The sequence below is a fragment of the Lampris incognitus genome, chromosome 12 (assembly GCF_029633865.1).
Source record: "Lampris incognitus isolate fLamInc1 chromosome 12, fLamInc1.hap2, whole genome shotgun sequence".
Classification (NCBI taxonomy): domain Eukaryota; kingdom Metazoa; phylum Chordata; class Actinopteri; order Lampriformes; family Lampridae; genus Lampris; species Lampris incognitus.
This window is the reverse complement of record NC_079222.1, coordinates 45690720-45708429: the sequence shown is the minus strand read 5'-3', so window position 1 is coordinate 45708429 and position 17710 is coordinate 45690720.

Sequence of the window (17710 nt, the reverse complement as noted above, 5' to 3'; positions counted from 1 at the left end):
AAATCAGTTTGACTGCTCTTCATCTGATTATAATTCAGTTTGACTGCTCTTCGTCCTCCTATATAACAGTTTGACTGCTCTTCGTCCGATTATTGACTGCTGTTCATCCGATTATAAATCAGTTTGACTGCTCTTCATCCTTTTATAAAGCACTTTGACTGCTCTTCATCCTCTTTTAAATCATTTTGACTGCTCTTCATCCTCTTATAAATCAGTTTGACTGCTCTTCGTCCTCTTATAAAACAGTTTGACTGCTCTTCATCGTTTTATAATGCAGTTTGACTGCTCTTCATCCTCTTATAAAGCAGTTTGATTGCGCTTCATCCTCCTATAGAACAGTTTGACTGCTCTTCGTCCGATTATAAATCAGTTTGACTGCTCTTCGTCCGATTATAAATCAGTTTGACTGCTCTTCGTCCGCTTATAAAACAGTTTGACTGCTCTTTATCCTTTTATAAAGCAGTTTGACTGCTCTTCATCCTCCTATAAATCAGTTTGACTGCTCTTCATCCTCTTATAAAACAGTTTGACTGCTCTTCAACCTCTTGTAAAACAGGTTGACTGCTCTTCATCCTCTTGTAAACCAGTCTGACTGCTCGACATCCTCGTGTAAAACAGTTTGACTGCGCTTCATCCTCCTATAGAACAGTTTGGCTGCTCTTCGTCCGATTATTGACTGTTCTTCGTCCGTTTATAAATCAGTTTGACTGCTCTTCATCCGATTATAATTCAGTTTGACTGCTCTTCGTCCTCCTATATAACAGTTTGACTGCTCTTCGTCCGATTATTGACTGCTGTTCATCCGATTATAAATCAGTTTGACTGCTCTTCATCCTTTTATAAAGCAGTTTGACTGCTCTTCATCCTCTTTTAAATCAGTTTGACTGCTCTTCATCCTCTTATAAATCAGTTTGACTGCTCTTCGTCCTCTTATAAAACAGTTTGACTGCTCTTCATCGTTTTATAAAGCAGTTTGACTGCTCTTCATCCTCTTATAAAGCAGTTTGACTGCTCTTCATCCTCATATATACCAGTTTGACTGCGCTTCATCCTTTTATAAAGCAGTTTGACTGCTCTTCATCCTCTTTTAAATCAGTTTGACTGCTCTTCATCCTCTTATAAAACAGTTGGACTGCTCTTCTTCCTCTTATAAAACAGTTTGACTGCTCTTCATCGTTTTATAAAGCAGTTTGACTGCTCTTCATCCTCTTATAAATCAGTTTGACTGCTCTTCATCCTCCTATAGAACAGTTTGACTGCTCTTCATCCTCTTATAAAGCAGTTTGACTGCTCTTCGTCCTCTTATAAAACAGTTTGACTGCTCTTCATCGTTTTATAAAGCAGTTTGACTGCTCTTCATCCTCTTATAAAGCAGTTTGACTGCTCTTCATCCTCATATATACCAGTTTGACTGCGCTTCATCCTTTTGTAAAGCAGTTTGACTGCTCTTCATCCTCTTTTAAATCAGTTTGACTGCTCTTCATCCTCTTATAAAACAGTTTGACTGCTCTTCTTCCTCTTATAAAACAGTTTGACTGCTCTTCATCGTTTTATAAAGCAGTTTGACTGCTCTTCATCCTCTTATAAATCAGTTTGACTGCTCTTCATCCTCCTATAGAACAGTTTGACTGCTCTTCATCCTCTTATAAAGCAGTTTGACTGCTCTTCATCCTCTTATAAATCAGTTTGACTGCTCTTCGTCCGATTATAAATCAGGTTGACTGCTCTTCGTCCGCTTATATAACAGTTTGACTGCTCTTCATCCTTTTATAAATCAGTTTGACTGCTCTTCGTCCGCTTATATAACAGTTTGACTGCTCTTCATCCTTTTATAAATCAGTTTGACTGCTCTTCGTCCGATTATAAATCAGTTTGACTGCTCTTCGTCTGCTTATAAAACAGTTTGACTGCTCTTCATCCTTTTATAAAGCAGTTTGACTGCTCTTCATCCTCTTATAAATCAGTTTGACTGCTCTTCATCCTCTTATAAAGCAGTTTGACTGCTCTTCAACCTCTTGTAAAACAGGTTGACTGCTCTTCATCCTCTTGTAAACCAGTCTGACTGCTCTACATCCTCGTGTAAAACAGTTTGACTGCGCTTCATCCTCCTATAGAACAGTTTGGCTGCTCTTCGTCCGATTATTGACTGCTCTTCGTCCGTTTATAAATCAGTTTGACTGCTCTTCATCTGATTATAATTCAGTTTGACTGCTCTTCGTCCTCCTATATAACAGTTTGACTGCTCTTCGTCCGATTATTGACTGCTGTTCATCCGATTATAAATCAGTTTGACTGCTCTTCATCCTTTTATAAAGCACTTTGACTGCTCTTCATCCTCTTTTAAATCATTTTGACTGCTCTTCATCCTCTTATAAATCAGTTTGACTTCTCTTCGTCCTCTTATAAAACAGTTTGACTGCTCTTCATCGTTTTATAATGCAGTTTGACTGCTCTTCATCCGATTATAAAGCAGTTTGACTGCTCTTCATCCTCATATAAACCAGTTTGATTGCGCTTCATTCTCCTATAGAACAGTTTGACTGCTCTTCGTCCGATTATAAATCAGTTTGACTGCTCTTCGTCCGATTATAAATCAGTTTGACTGCTCTTCGTCCGCTTATAAAACAGTTTGACTGCTCTTTATCATTTTATAAAGCAGTTTGACTGCTCTTCATCCTCCTATAAATCAGTTTGACTGCTCTTCATCCTCTTATAAAACAGTTTGACTGCTCTTCAACCTCTTGTAAAACAGGTTGACTGCTCTTCATCCTCTTGTAAACCAGTCTGACTGCTCTACATCCTCGTGTAAAACAGTTTGACTGCGCTTCATCCTCCTATATAACAGTTTGACTGCTCTTCGTCCGATTATTGACTGCTGTTCATCCGATTATAAATCAGTTTGACTGCTCTTCATCCTTTTATAAAGCAGTTTGACCTGTCTTCATCCTCTTTTAAATCAGTTTGACTGCTCTTCATCCTCTTATAAAACAGTTTGACTGCTCTTCGTCCTCTTATAAAACCGTTTGACTGCTCTTCATCGTTTTATAAAGCAGTTTGACTGCTCTTCATCCTCTTATAAAGCAGTTTGACTGCTCTTCCTCCTCATATAAACCAGTTTGATTGCGCTTCATCCTCCTATAGAACAGTTTGACTGCTCTTCATCCTCTTATAAAGCAGTTTGACTGCTCTTCATCCTCTTATAAATCAGTTTGACTGCTCTTCGTCCGATTATAAATCAGGTTGACTGCCCTTCGTCCGCTTATATAACAGTTTGACTGCTCTTCATCCTCTTATAAGTCAGTTTGACTGCTCTTCGTCCGATTATAAATCAGGTTGACTGCTCTTCGTCCGCTTATATAACAGTTTGACTGCTCTTCATCCTTTTATAAATCAGTTTGACTGCTCTTCGTCCGATTATAAATCAGTTTGACTGCTCTTCGTCTGCTTATAAAACAGTTTGACTGCTCTTCATCCTTTTATAAAGCAGGTTGACTGCTCTTCATCCTCTTATAAATCAGTTTGACTGCTCTTCATCCTCTTATAAAGCAGTTTGACTGCTCTTCAACCTCTTTTAAAACAGGTTGACTGCTCTTCATCCTCTTGTAAACCAGTCTGACTGCTCTACATCCTCGTGTAAAACAGTTTGACTGCGCTTCATCCTCCTATAGAACAGTTTGGCTGCTCTTCGTCCGATTATTGACTGCTCTTCGTCCGTTTATAAATCAGTTTGACTGCTCTTCATCTGATTATAATTCAGTTTGACTGCTCTTCGTCCTCCTATATAACAGTTTGACTGCTCTTCGTCCGATTATTGACTGCTGTTCATCCGATTATAAATCAGTTTGACTGCTCTTCATCCTTTTATAAAGCACTTTGACTGCTCTTCATCCTCTTTTAAATCAGTTTGACTGCTCTTCATCCTCTTATAAATCAGTTTGACTGCTCTTCGTCCTCTTATAAAACAGTTTGACTGCTCTTCATCCTTTTATAAAGCAGTTTGACTGCTCTTCATCCTCTTTTAAATCAGTTTGACTGCTCTTCATCCTCTTATAAAACAGTTTGACTGCTCTTCTTCCTCTTATAAAACAGTTTGACTGCTCTTCATCGTTTTATAAAGCAGTTTGACTGCTCTTCATCCTCTTATAAAGCAGTTTGACTGCTCTTCATCCTCCTATAGAACAGTTTGACTGCTCTTCATCCTCTTATAAAGCAGTTTGACTGCTCTTCATGCTCTTATAAATCAGTTTGACCGCTCTTCGTCCGATTATAAATCAGGTTGACAGCTCTTCGTCCGCTTATATAACAGTTTGACTGCTCTTCATCCTTTTATAAATCAGTTTGACTGCTGTTCGTCCGATTATAAATCAGTTTGACTGCTCTTCGTCTGCTTATAAAACAGTTTGACTGCTCTTCATCCTTTTATAAAGCAGTTTGACTGCTCTTCATCCTCTTATAAATCAGTTTGACTGCTCTTCATCCTCTTATAAAGCAGTTTGACTGCTCTTCAACCTCTTGTAAAACAGGTTGACTGCTCTTCATCCTCTTGTAAACCAGTCTGACTGCTCTACATCCTCGTGTAAAACAGTTTGACTGCGCTTCATCCTCCTATAGAACAGTTTGGCTGCTCTTCGTCCGATTATTGACTGCTCTTCGTCCGTTTATAAATCAGTTTGACTGCTCTTCATCTGATTATAATTCAGTTTGACTGCTCTTCGTCCTCCTATATAACAGTTTGACTGCTCTTCGTCCGATTATTGACTGCTGTTCATCCGATTATAAATCAGTTTGACTGCTCTTCATCCTTTTATAAAGCACTTTGACTGCTCTTCATCCTCTTTTAAATCATTTTGACTGCTCTTCATCCTCTTATAAATCAGTTTGACTGCTCTTCGTCCTCTTATAAAACAGTTTGACTGCTCTTGATCGTTTTATAATGCAGTTTGACTGCTCTTCATCCTCTTATAAAGCAGTTTGACTGCTCTTCATCCTCATATAAACCAGTTTTATTGCGCTTCATCCTCCTATAGAACAGTTTGACTGCTCTTCGTCCGATTATAAATCAGTTTGACTGCTCTTCGTCCGATTATAAATCAGTTTGACTGCTCTTCGTCCGCTTATAAAACAGTTTGACTGCTCTTTATCCTTTTATAAAGCAGTTTGACTGCTCTTCATCCTCCTATAAATCAGTTTGACTGCTCTTCATCCTCTTATAAAACAGTTTGACTGCTCTTCAACCTCTTGTAAAACAGGTTGACTGCTCTTCATCCTCTTGTAAACCAGTCTGACTGCTCTACATCCTCGTGTAAAACAGTTTGACTGCGCTTCATCCTCCTATATAACAGTTTGACTGCTCTTCGTCCGATTATTGACTGCTGTTCATCCGATTATAAATCAGTCTGACTGCTCTTCATCCTTTTATAAATCAGTTTGACTGCTCTTCATCATTTTATAAAGCAGTTTGACTGCTCTTCATCCTCTTTTAAATCAGTTTGACTGCTCTTCATCCTCTTATAAAACAGTTTGACTGCTCTTCGTCCTCTTATAAAACCGTTTGACTGCTCTTCATCGTTTTATAAAGCAGTTTGACTGCTCTTCATCCTCTTATAAAGCAGTTTGACTGCTCTTCATCCTCATATAAACCAGTTTGATTGCGCTTCATCCTCCTATAGAACAGTTTGACTGCTCTTCATCCTCTTATAAAGCAGTTTGACTGCTCTTCATCCTCTTATAAATCAGTTTGACTGCTCTTCGTCCGATTATAAATCAGGTTGACTGCCCTTCGTCCGCTTATATAACAGTTTGACTGCTCTTCATCCTTTTATAAATCAGTTTGACTGCTCTTCGTCCGATTATAAATCAGTTTGACTGCTATTCGTCTGCTTATAAAACAGTTTGACTGCTCTTCATCCTCTTATAAATCAGTTTGACTGCTCTTCATCCTCTTATAAAACAGGTTGACTGCTCTTCATCCTCTTGTAAACTAGTCTGACTGCTCGAAATCCTCGTGTAAAACAGTTTGACTGCGCTTCATCCTCCTATAGAACAGTTTGGCTGCTCTTCGTCCGATTATTGACTGTTCTTCGTCCGTTTATAAATCAGTTTGACTGCACTTCATCCGATTATAATTCAGTTTGACTGCTCTTCATCCTCCTATATAACAGTTTGACTGCTCTTCGTCCGATTATTGACTGCTGTTCATCCGATTATAAATCAGTTTGACTGCTCTTCATCCTTTTATAAAGCAGTTTGACTGCTCTTCATCCTCTTTTAAATCAGTTTGACTGCTCTTCATCCTCTTATAAATCAGTTTGACTGCTCTTCGTCCTCTTATAAAACAGTTTGACTGCTCTTCATCGTTTTATAAAGCAGTTTGACTGCTCTTCATCCTCTTATAAAGCAGTTTGACTGCTCTTCATCCTCATATAAACCAGTTTGACTGCGCTTCATCCTCCTATAGAACAGTTTGACAGCTCTTCATCCTCTTATAAAGCAGTTTGACTGCTCTTCATCCTCTTATAAATCAGTTTGACTGCTCTTCGTCCGATTATAAATCAGTTTGACTGCGGTTCATCCGCTTATAAAACAGTTTGACAGCTCTTCATCCTTTTATAAATCAGTTTGACTGCTCTTCATCCGATTATAAATCAGTTTGACTGCTCTTCGTCTGCTTATAAAACAGTTTGACTGCTCTTCATCATTTTATAAAGCAGTTTGACTGCTCTTCATCCTCTTATAAATCAGTTTGACTGCTCTTCATCCTCTTATAAAACAGTTTGACTGCTCTGCAACCTCTTGTAAAACAGGTTGACTGCTCTTCATACTCTTGTAAACCAATCTGACTGCTCTACATCCTCGTGTAAAACAGTTTGACTGCGCTTCATCCTCCTATAAAACAGTTTGGCTGCTCTTCGTCTGATTATTGACTGCTCTTCGTCCGTTTATAAATCAGTTTCACTGCTCTTCATCCTCTTATAAATCAGTTTGACTGCTCTTCATCCTCTTATAAATCAGTTTTACTGCTCTTCGTCCTCTTATAAAACAGTTTCACTGCTCTTCATCCTTTTATAAAGCAGTTTGACTGCTCTTCATCCTTTTATAAATCACTTTGACTGCTCTTCAACCTCTTATAAAACCGTTTGACTGCTCTTCGTCCGATTATAAATCAGTTTGACTGCTCTTCGTCCGATTATAAATCAGTTTGACTGCTCTTCGTCCGCTTAAAAAACAGTTTGACTGCTCTTTATCCTTTTATAAAGCAGTTTGACTGCTCTTCGTCCGCTTATAAAACAGTTTGACTGCTCTTCATCCTCTTATAAATCAGTTTGACTGCTCTTCATCCTCTTATAAATCAGTTTGACTGCTCTTCATCCTCTTATAAAAGAGTTTGACTGCTCTTCATCGTTTTATAAAGCAGTTTCACTGCTCTTCATCCTCTTATAAATCAGTTTGACTGCTCTTCATCTTCTTATAAATCAGTTTGACTGCTCTTCGTCTGGTTATAAAACAGTTTGACTGCTCTTCATCCTTTTATAAAGCAGTTTGACTGCTCTTCATCCTCTTATAAATCAGTTTGACTGCTCTTCATCCTCTCATAAAACAGTTTGACTGCTCTTCAACCTCTTGTAAAACAGGTTGACTGCTCTTCATCCTCTTGTAAACCAGTCTGACTGCTCTACATCCTCGTGTAAAACAGTTTGACTGCGCTTCATCCTCCTATAGAACAGTTTGGCTGCTCTTCGTCCGATTATTGATTGCTCTTCGTCCGTTTATAAATCAGTTTGACTGCTCTTCATCCGATTATAATTCAGTTTGACTGCTATTCGTCCGATTATAAATCAGTTTGACTGCTCTTCGTCCGATTATAAATCAGTTTGACTGCTTTTCGTCCGCTTAAAAAACAGTTTGACTGCTCTTTATCCTTTTATAAAGCAGTTTGACTGCTCTTCATCCTCTTATAAATCAGTTTGACTGCTCTTCATCCTTTTATAAATCAGTTTGACTGCTCTTCATCCTCTTATAAATCAATTTGACTGCTCTTCATCCTCTTATAAAACCGTTTGACTGCTCTTCGTCCGATTATAAATCAGTTTGACTGCTCTTCATCCTCTTATAAATCAATTTGACTGCTCTTCATCCTCTTATAAAACCGTTTGACTGCTCTTCATCCTCTTATAAATCAATTTGACTGCTCTTCATCCTCTTATAAAACCGTTTGACTGCTCTTCGTCCGATTATAAATCAGTTTGACTGCTCTTCGTCCGATTATAAATCAGTTTGACTGCTGTTCGTCCGCTTATAAAACAGTTTGACTGCTCTTCGTCCTCTTATTAAACAGTTTGACTGCTCTTCATCCTTTTATAAAGCAGTTTGACTGCTCTTCATCCTCTTATAAATCAGTTTGACTGCTCTTCATCCGATTATAATTCAGTTTTACTGCTCTTCGTCTTCCTATATAACAGTTTGACTGCTCTTCGTCCGATTATTGACTGCAGTTCATCCGATTATAAATCAGTTTGACTGCTCATCGTCCTCTTATAAAACAGTTTGACTGCTCTTCATCGTTTTATAAAGCAGTTTGACTGCTCTTCATCCTCTTATAAAGCAGTTTTACTGCTCTTCATCCTCATATAAACCAGTTTGACTGCGCTTCATCCTCCTATAGAACAGTTTGACTGCTCTTCATCCTCTTATAAAGCAGTTTGACTGCTCTTCGTCCGATTATAAATCAGTTTGACTGCTCTTCGTCTGCTTATAAAACAGTTGGACTGCTCTTCATCCTTTTATAAAGCAGTTTGACTGCTCTTCATCCTCTTATAAATCAGTTTGACTGCTCTTCATCCTCTTATAAAACAGTTTGACTGCTCTTCAACCTCTTGTAAAACAGGTTGACTAGTCTTCATACTCTTGTAAACCAGTCTGACTGCTCTACATCCTCGTGTAAAACAGTTTGACTGCGCTTCATCCTCCTATAGAACAGTTTGGCTGCTCTTCGTCCGATTATTGATTGCTCTTCGTCCGTTTAAAAATCAGTTTGACTGCTCTTCATCCTTTTATAAAGCAGTTTGACTGCTCTTCATCCTCTTATAAATCAGTTTGACTGCTCTTCATCCTCTTACAAATCAGTTTGACTGCACTTCGTCCTCTTATAAAACAGTTTGACTGCTCTTCATCGTTTTATAAAGCAGTTTGACTGCTCTTCATCCTCTTATAAATCAGTTTGACTGCTCTTCATCCTCCTATAAACCAGTTTGACTGCGCTTCATCCTCCTATAGAACAGTTTGACTGCTCTTCGTCGGATTATAAATCAGTTTGACTGCTTTTCATCCTCTCATAAAATAGTTTGACTGCTCTTCATCCTCCTATAAACCAGTTTGACTGCGCTTCATCCTCGTATAGAACAGTTTGACTGCTCTTCATCCTTTTATAAAGCGGTTTGACTGCTCTTCATCCTCTTGTAAAACAGGTTGACTGCTCTTCAACCTCTTGTAAAACAGTCTGACTGCTCTACATCCTCGTATAAAACAGTTTGACTGGTCTTCATCCTTTTATAAAGCAGTTTGACTGCTCTTCATCCTCTTATAAATCAATTTGACTGCTCTTCATCCTCTTATAAAACCGTTTGACTGCTCTTCGTCCGATTACAAATCAGTTTGACTGCTCTTCGTCCGATTATAAATCAGTTTGACTGCTGTTCGTCCGCTTATAAAACAGTTTGACTGCTCTTCGTCCTCTTATTAAACAGTTTGACTACTCTTCATCCTTTTATAAAGCAGTTTGACTGCTCTTCATCCTCTTATAAATCAGTTTGACTGCTCTTCATCCGATTATAATTCAGTTTGACTGCTCTTCGTCCTCCTATATAACAGTTTGACTGCTCTTCGTCCGATTATTGACTGCTGTTCATCCGATTATAAATCAGTTTGACTGCTCTTCATCCTTTTATAAAGCAGTTTGACTGCTCTTCATCCTCTTTTAAATCAGTTTGACTGGTCTTCATCCTCTTATAAATCAGTTTGACTGCTTTTCGTCCTCTTATAAAACAGTTTGACTGCTCTTCATCGTTTTATAAAGCAGTTTGACTGCTGTTCATCCTCTTATAAAGCAGTTTGACTGCTCTTCATCCTCATATAAACCAGTTTGACTGCGCTTCATCCTCCTATAGAACAGTTTGACTGCTCTTCATCCTCTTATAAAGCAGTTTGACTGCTCTTCATCCTCTTATAAATCAGTTTGACTGCTCTTCGTCCGATTATAAATCAGTTTGACTTCGGTTCATCCGCTTATAAAACAGTTTGACTGCTCTTCATCCTTTTATAAATCAGTTTGACTGCTCTTCGTCCGATTATAAATCAGTTTGACTGCTCTTCGTCTGCTTATAAAACAGTTTGACTGCTCTTCATCCTTTTATAAAGCAGTTTGACTGCTCTTCATCCTCTTATAAATCAGTTTGAGTGCTCTTCATCCTCTTATAAAACAGTTTGACTGCTCTTCAACCTCTTGTAAAACAGGTTGACTAGTCTTCATACTCTTGTAAACCAGTCTGACTGCTCTACATCCTCGTGTAAAACAGTTTGACTGCGCTTCATCCTCCTATAGAACAGTTTGGCTGCTCTTCGTCCGATTATTGACTGCTCTTCGTCCGTTTAAAAATCAGTTTGACTGCTCTTCATCCTTTTATAAAGCAGTTTGACTGCTCTTCATCCTCTTATAAATCAGTTTGACTGCTCTTCATCCTCTTACAAATCAGTTTGACTGCACTTCGTCCTCTTATAAAACAGTTTGACTGCTCTTCATCGTTTTATAAAGCAGTTTCACTGCTCTTCATCCTCTTATAAATCAGTTTGACTGCTCTTCATCCTCTTATAAATCAGTTTGACTGCTCTTCGTCCTCTTATAAAACAGTTTGACTGCTCTTCATCCTTTTATAAAGCAGTTTGACTGCTCTTCATCCTCTTATAAATCAATTTGACTGCTCTTCATCCTCTTATAAAACCGTTTGACTGCTCTTCGTCCGATTATAAATCAGTTTGACTGCTCTTCGTCCGATTATAAATCAGTTTGACTGCTCTTCATCCTCTTATAAATCAATTTGACTGCTCTTCATCCTCTTATAAAACCGTTTGACTGCTCTTCATCCTCTTATAAATCAATTTGACTGCTCTTCATCCTCTTATAAAACCGTTTGACTGCTCTTCGTCCGATTATAAATCAGTTTGACTGCTCTTCGTCCGATTATAAATCAGTTTGACTGCTGTTCGTCCGCTTATAAAACAGTTTGACTGCTCTTCGTCCTCTTATTAAACAGTTTGACTGCTCTTCATCCTTTTATAAAGCAGTTTGACTGCTCTTCATCCTCTTATAAATCAGTTTGACTGCTCTTCATCCGATTATAATTCAGTTTTACTGCTCTTCGTCTTCCTATATAACAGTTTGACTGCTCTTCGTCCGATTATTGACTGCAGTTCATCCGATTATAAATCAGTTTGACTGCTCATCGTCCTCTTATAAAACAGTTTGACTGCTCTTCTTCGTTTTATAAAGCAGTTTGACTGCTCTTCATCCTCTTATAAAGCAGTTTTACTGCTCTTCATCCTCATATAAACCAGTTTGACTGCGCTTCATCCTCCTATAGAACAGTTTGACTGCTCTTCATCCTCTTATAAAGCAGTTTGACTGCTCTTCATCCTCTTATAAATCAGTTTGACTGCTCTTCATCCTCCTATAAACCAGTTTGACTGCGCTTCATCCTCCTATAGAACAGTTTGACTGCTCTTCGTCGGATTATAAATCAGTTTGACTGCTTTTCATCCTCTCATGAAATAGTTTGACTGCTCTTCATCCTCCTATAAACCAGTTTGACTGCGCTTCATCCTCGTATAGAACAGTTTGACTGCTCTTCATCCTTTTATAAAGCGGTTTGACTGCTCTTCATCCTCTTGTAAAACAGGTTGACTGCTCTTCAACCTCTTGTAAAACAGTCTGACTGCTCTACATCCTCGTATAAAACAGTTTGACTGGTCTTCATCCTTTTATAAAGCAGTTTGACTGCTCTTCATCCTCTTATAAATCAATTTGACTGCTCTTCATCCTCTTATAAAACCGTTTGACTGCTCTTCGTCCGATTACAAATCAGTTTGACTGCTCTTCGTCCGATTATAAATCAGTTTGACTGCTGTTCGTCCGCTTATAAAACAGTTTGACTGCTCTTCGTCCTCTTATTAAACAGTTTGACTACTCTTCATCCTTTTATAAAGCAGTTTGACTGCTCTTCATCCTCTTATAAATCAGTTTGACTGCTCTTCATCCGATTATAATTCAGTTTGACTGCTCTTCGTCCTCCTATATAACAGTTTGACTGCTCTTCGTCCGATTATTGACTGCTGTTCATCCGATTATAAATCAGTTTGACTGCTCTTCATCCTTTTATAAAGCAGTTTGACTGCTCTTCATCCTCTTTTAAATCAGTTTGACTGGTCTTCATCCTCTTATAAATCAGTTTGACTGCTTTTCGTCCTCTTATAAAACAGTTTGACTGCTCTTCATCGTTTTATAAAGCAGTTTGACTGCTGTTCATCCTCTTATAAAGCAGTTTGACTGCTCTTCATCCTCATATAAACCAGTTTGACTGCGCTTCATCCTCCTATAGAACAGTTTGACTGCTCTTCATCCTCTTATAAAGCAGTTTGACTGCTCTTCATCCTCTTATAAATCAGTTTGACTGCTCTTCGTCCGATTATAAATCAGTTTGACTTCGGTTCATCCGCTTATAAAACAGTTTGACTGCTCTTCATCCTTTTATAAATCAGTTTGACTGCTCTTCGTCCGATTATAAATCAGTTTGACTGCTCTTCGTCTGCTTATAAAACAGTTTGACTGCTCTTCATCCTTTTATAAAGCAGTTTGACTGCTCTTCATCCTCTTATAAATCAGTTTGAGTGCTCTTCATCCTCTTATAAAACAGTTTGACTGCTCTTCAACCTCTTGTAAAACAGGTTGACTAGTCTTCATACTCTTGTAAACCAGTCTGACTGCTCTACATCCTCGTGTAAAACAGTTTGACTGCGCTTCATCCTCCTATAGAACAGTTTGGCTGCTCTTCGTCCGATTATTGACTGCTCTTCGTCCGTTTAAAAATCAGTTTGACTGCTCTTCATCCTTTTATAAAGCAGTTTGACTGCTCTTCATCCTCTTATAAATCAGTTTGACTGCTCTTCATCCTCTTACAAATCAGTTTGACTGCACTTCGTCCTCTTATAAAACAGTTTGACTGCTCTTCATCGTTTTATAAAGCAGTTTCACTGCTCTTCATCCTCTTATAAATCAGTTTGACTGCTCTTCATCCTCTTATAAATCAGTTTGACTGCTCTTCGTCCTCTTATAAAACAGTTTGACTGCTCTTCATCCTTTTATAAAGCAGTTTGACTGCTCTTCATCCTCTTATAAATCAATTTGACTGCTCTTCATCCTCTTATAAAACCGTTTGACTGCTCTTCGTCCGATTATAAATCAGTTTGACTGCTCTTCGTCCGATTATAAATCAGTTTGACTGCTCTTCATCCTCTTATAAATCAATTTGACTGCTCTTCATCCTCTTATAAAACCGTTTGACTGCTCTTCATCCTCTTATAAATCAATTTGACTGCTCTTCATCCTCTTATAAAACCGTTTGACTGCTCTTCGTCCGATTATAAATCAGTTTGACTGCTCTTCGTCCGATTATAAATCAGTTTGACTGCTGTTCGTCCGCTTATAAAACAGTTTGACTGCTCTTCGTCCTCTTATTAAACAGTTTGACTGCTCTTCATCCTTTTATAAAGCAGTTTGACTGCTCTTCATCCTCTTATAAATCAGTTTGACTGCTCTTCATCCGATTATAATTCAGTTTTACTGCTCTTCGTCTTCCTATATAACAGTTTGACTGCTCTTCGTCCGATTATTGACTGCAGTTCATCCGATTATAAATCAGTTTGACTGCTCATCGTCCTCTTATAAAACAGTTTGACTGCTCTTCTTCGTTTTATAAAGCAGTTTGACTGCTCTTCATCCTCTTATAAAGCAGTTTTACTGCTCTTCATCCTCATATAAACCAGTTTGACTGCGCTTCATCCTCCTATAGAACAGTTTGACTGCTCTTCATCCTCTTATAAAGCAGTTTGACTGCTCTTCATCCTCTTATAAATCAGTTTGACTGCTCTTCGTCCGATTATAAATCAGTTTGACTGCGGTTCATCCGCTTATAAAAGAGTTTGACTGCTCTTCATCCTTTTATAAATCAGTTTGACTGCTCTTCGTCCGATTATAAATCAGTTTGACTGCTCTTCGTCTGCTTATAAAACAGTTTGACTGCTCTTCATCCTTTTATAAAGCAGTTTGACTGCTCTTCATCCTCTTATAAATCAGTTTGACTGCTCTTCATCCTCTTATAAAACAGTTTGACTGCTCTTCAACCTCTTGTAAAACAGGTTGACTAGTCTTCATACTCTTGTAAACCAGTCTGACTGCTCTACATCCTCGTGTAAAACAGTTTGACTGCGCTTCATCCTCCTATAGAACAGTTTGGCTGCTCTTCGTCCGATTATTGATTGCTCTTCGTCCGTTTAAAAATCAGTTTGACTGCTCTTCATCCTTTTATAAAGCAGTTTGACTGCTCTTCATCCTCTTATAAATCAGTTTGACTGCTCTTCATCCTCTTACAAATCAGTTTGACTGCACTTCGTCCTCTTATAAAACAGTTTGACTGCTCTTCATCGTTTTATAAAGCAGTTTCACTGCTCTTCATCCTCTTATAAATCAGTTTGACTGCTCTTCATCCTCTTATAAATCAGTTTGACTGCTCTTCGTCCTCTTATAAAACAGTTTGACTGCTCTTCATCCTTTTATAAAGCAGTTTGACTGCTCTTCATCCTCTTATAAATCAATTTGACTGCTCTTCATCCTCTTATAAAACCGATTGACTGCTCTTCGTCCGATTATAAATCAGTTTGACTGCTCTTCGTCCGATTATAAATCAGTTTGACTGCTCTTCATCCTCTTATAAATCAATTTGACTGCTCTTCATCCTCTTAAAAAAACCCTTTGACTGCTCTTCATCCTCTTATAAATCAATTTGACTGCTCTTCATCCTCTTATAAAACCGTTTGACTGCTCTTCGTCCGATTATAAATCAGTTTGACTGCTCTTCGTCCGATTATAAATCAGTTTGACTGCTCTTCATCCTCTTATAAATCAATTTGACTGCTCTTCATCCTCTTAAAAAAACCGTTTGACTGCTCTTCATCCTCTTATAAATCAATTTGACTGCTCTTCATCCTCTTATAAAACCGTTTGGCTGCTCTTCGTCCGATTATTGATTGCTCTTCGTCCGTTTAAAAATCAGTTTGACTGCTCTTCATCCTTTTATAAAGCAGTTTGACTGCTCTTCATCCTCTTATAAATCAGTTTGACTGCTCTTCATCCTCTTACAAATCAGTTTGACTGCACTTCGTCCTCTTATAAAACAGTTTGACTGCTCTTCATCGTTTTATAAAGCAGTTTCACTGCTCTTCATCCTCTTATAAATCAGTTTGACTGCTCTTCATCCTCTTATAAATCAGTTTGACTGCTCTTCGTCCTCTTATAAAACAGTTTGACTGCTCTTCATCCTTTTATAAAGCAGTTTGACTGCTCTTCATCCTCTTATAAATCAATTTGACTGCTCTTCATCCTCTTATAAAACCGTTTGACTGCTCTTCGTCCGATTATAAATCAGTTTGACTGCTCTTCGTCCGATTATAAATCAGTTTGACTGCTCTTCATCCTCTTATAAATCAATTTGACTGCTCTTCATCCTCTTAAAAAAACCGTTTGACTGCTCTTCATCCTCTTATAAATCAATTTGACTGCTCTTCATCCTCTTATAAAACCGTTTGACTGCTCTTCGTCCGATTATAAATCAGTTTGACTGCTCTTCCTCCGATTATAAATCAGTTTGACTGCTGTTCGTCCGCTTATAAAACAGTTTGACTGCTCTTCGTCCTCTTAATAAACAGTTTGACTGCTCTTCATCCTTTTATAAAGCAGTTTGACTGCTCTTCATCCTCTTATAAATCAGTTTGACTGCTCTTCATCCGATTATAATTCAGTTTGACTGCTCTTCGTCCTCCTATATAACAGTTTGACTGCTCTTCGTCCGATTATTGACTGCTGTTCATCCGATTATAAATCAGTTTGACTGCTCTTCGTCCTCTTACAAATCAGTTTGACTGCACTTCGTCCTCTTATAAAACAGTTTGACTGCTCTTCATCGTTTTATAAAGCAGTTTCACTGCTCTTCATCCTCTTATAAATCAGTTTGACTGCTCTTCATCCTCTTATAAATCAGTTTGACTGCTCTTCGTCCTCTTATAAAACAGTTTGACTGCTCTTCATCCTTTTATAAAGCAGTTTGACTGCTCTTCATCCTCTTATAAATCAATTTGACTGCTCTTCATCCTCTTATAAAACCGTTTGACTGCTCTTCGTCCGATTATAAATCAGTTTGACTGCTCTTCGTCCGATTATAAATCAGTTTGACTGCTCTTCATCCTCTTATAAATCAATTTGACTGCTCTTCATCCTCTTAAAAAAACCGTTTGACTGCTCTTCATCCTCTTATAAATCAATTTGACTGCTCTTCATCCTCTTATAAAACCGTTTGACTGCTCTTCGTCCGATTATAAATCAGTTTGACTGCTCTTCGTCCGATTATAAATCAGTTTGACTGCTGTTCGTCCGCTTATAAAACAGTTTGACTGCTCTTCGTCCTTTTATAAAGCAGTTTGACTGCTCTTCATCCTCTTATAAATCAGTTTGACTGCTCTTCATCCGATTATAATTCAGTTTGACTGTTCTTCGTCCTTTTATAAAGCAGTTTGACTGCTCTTCATCCTCTTATAAATCAGTTTGACTGCTCTTCGTCCTCCTATATAACAGTTTGACTGCTCTTCGTCCGATTATTGACTGCTGTTCATCCGATTATAAATCAGTTTGACTGCTCTTCATCCGATTATAATTCAGTTTGACTGCTCTTCGTCCTCCTATATAACAGTTTGACTGCTCTTCGTCCGATTATTGACTGCTGTTCATCCGATTATAAATCAGTTTGACTGCTCTTCGTCCTCTTATAAAACAGTTTGAATGCTCTTCATCCTTTTATAAAGCAGTTTGACTGCTCTTCATCCTCTTATAAATCTGTTTGACTGCTCTTCATCCGATTATAAATCATTTTGACTGCTCTTCGTCCTCTTATAAAACTGTTTGACTGCTCTTCGTCCGCTTATAAAACAGTTTGACTGCTCTTCATCCTTTTATAAAGCAGTTTGACTGCTCTTCATCCTCTTATAAATCAGTTTGACTGCTCTTCATCCTCTTATAAAACAGTTTGACTGCTCTTCAACCTCTTGTAAAACAGGTTGACTGCTATTCATCCTCTTGTAAACCAGTCTGACTGCTCTATAGCCTCGTGTAAAACAGTTTGACTGCGCTTCATCCTCCTTTATAACAGTTTGACTGCTCTTCATCCTCTTATAAATCAATTTGACTGCTCTTCATCCTCTTATAAAACCGTTTGACTGCTCTTCGTCCGATTATAAATCAGTTTGACTGCTCTTCGTCCGATTATAAATCAGTTTGACTGCTCTTCATCCTCTTATAAATCAATTTGACTGCTCTTCATCCTCTTAAAAAAACCGT